This window comes from Sminthopsis crassicaudata, chromosome 6, assembly GCF_048593235.1.
Source record: "Sminthopsis crassicaudata isolate SCR6 chromosome 6, ASM4859323v1, whole genome shotgun sequence".
Lineage (NCBI taxonomy): Eukaryota > Metazoa > Chordata > Mammalia > Dasyuromorphia > Dasyuridae > Sminthopsis > Sminthopsis crassicaudata.
In genome coordinates this window covers 117,783,497-117,785,756 of record NC_133622.1, presented here as the reverse complement: position 1 = coordinate 117,785,756, position 2,260 = coordinate 117,783,497, and positions in this window count along the sequence as shown.

Here is a 2,260-nt window from a genome sequence, read left to right as displayed (position 1 = left end):
AGAAAGAAAACTATAGACCAATTTCCTTAATGAATATTGATGCTAAAATCTTAAATAAGATATTAGCAAAAAGACTTCAGAAAATCATCCCCAGGATAATACACTATGATCAAGTAGGATTTATGCCAGGAATGCAGGGCTGGTTTAATATTAGGAAAACTATTAGTATAATTGACCATATAGATAATCAAATTAACAAAAACCATATGATCATTTCAATAGATGCAGAAAAAGCATTTGATAAAATCCCAACATCCATTCCTACTAAAAACACTTGAGAGTATAGGAATAAATGGACTATTCCTTAGAATAATCAGGAGCATATATTTAAGACCGTCAATAAGGATTAAATGTAATGGAGATAAATTGGAACCTTTCCCAGTAAGATCAGGAGTGAAACAAGGTTGCCCACTATCACCATTACTATTCAATATTGTATTCGAAATGCTAGCAATAAGAGTCGAGAAAGAGATTAAAGGAATAAGAGTAGGTAATGAGGAAATCAAACTCACTCTTTGCAGATGATATGATGGTATACTTAGAAAAACCCCAGAGATTCTAATAAAATAATTCACAACTTTAGCAAAGTTGCTGGATACAAAATAAATCCACATAAATCCTCAGCATTTTTATACATCACCAACAAAATGCAACAGCAAGAGATACAAAGAGAAATTCCATTCCAAACAAATGTTGAGAGTATAAAATATTTGGGAATCCATCTACCAAAGAAAAGTCAGGAATTATATGAGCAAAATTACAAAACACTTGCCACAAAAATAAAGTCAGATTTAAATAATTGGAAAGACATTCAGTGCTCTTGGATAGGCCGAGCGAATATAATAAAAATGACAATACTCCCCAAACTAATCTATTTGTTTAGTGCTATACCAATCAGACTCCCAAGAAACTATTTTAATGACCTAGAAAAAAATAACAACAAAATTCATATGGAAGAATAAAAGGTTGAGAATTTCAAGGGAATTAATGAAAAAAAAGTCAGATGAAGGTGGTCTAGGTGTACCTGATCTAAAGCTATATTATATAGCAGCAATCACCAAAACCATTTGATATTGGCTAAGAAATAGACCAGTCAATCAGTGGAACAGATTAGGTACAAAGGACAAAAAAAAAAAAAAAAAAGGTACATCTATAGTAATCTAGTGTTTGACAAACCCAAAGATACCAACATTAGGGATAAAAATTCATTATTTGAAAAAAACTGTTGGAAAATTGGAAATTAATATGGCAGAAATTAGATATGGATCCACACTTAACACCATATACCAAGATATGATCAAAATGGGTCCATGATTTAGGCATAAAGAATAAGATCATAAATAGATTAAAGAAACATAGGATAGTCTACCTCTCAGACCTGTGGAGGAGGAAGGAATTTATGACCAAAGGAGAGCTAGAGATCATTATCGATCACAAAATAGAAGATTTTGATTACATCAAACTTAAAAGTTTCTGTACAAACAATACTAATGCAAACAAGATTAGAAGGGAAGTAACAAATTGGGAAAATATTTTCCCAGTCAAAGGTTCTGATAAAGGTCTCATTTCCAAAATATGTAGAGAATTGATCCTAATTTATAAGAAATCAAACCATTCTCCAATTGATAAATGGTCAAAGGAGATGAACAGACAAATTGAAACTATATCCACTAATATGAAAGAGTGTTCCAAATCACTACTGATCAGAGAAATGCAAATTAAGACAACTTTGAGAAACCACTACACACCTGTCAGATTGGCTAAGATGACAGGAACAAATAATAATGAATGTTGGAGGGGATGTGGGAAAACTGGGACACTAATACATTGTTGGTGGAGCTGTGAAAGAATCCAGCGATTCTGGAGAGCAATTTGGAACTATGCCCAAAAAGTTATCAAACTGTGCATACCCTTTGATCCAGCAATGCTACTATTGGGCTTATATCCCAAAGAAATACTAAAGAGGGGAAAGGGAACTGTATGTGCAAGAATGTTTGTGGCACCTCTTTTCATAGTGGCTAGAAATTGGAAGATGAATAGATGTCCATCAATTGGAGAATGGTTGGGTAAATTATGGTATATGAAGGTTATGAAATATTATTGCTCTGTAAGAAATGACCAGCAGGAGGAATTCAGAAAGGTTTGGAGAGACTTCCATGAACTGATGCTAACTGAAATGAGATCACTATACACTTCAACAATAATGCTGTATGAAGATGTATTCTGATTGAAGTGGATATCTTCAACATGAAGAAGATCC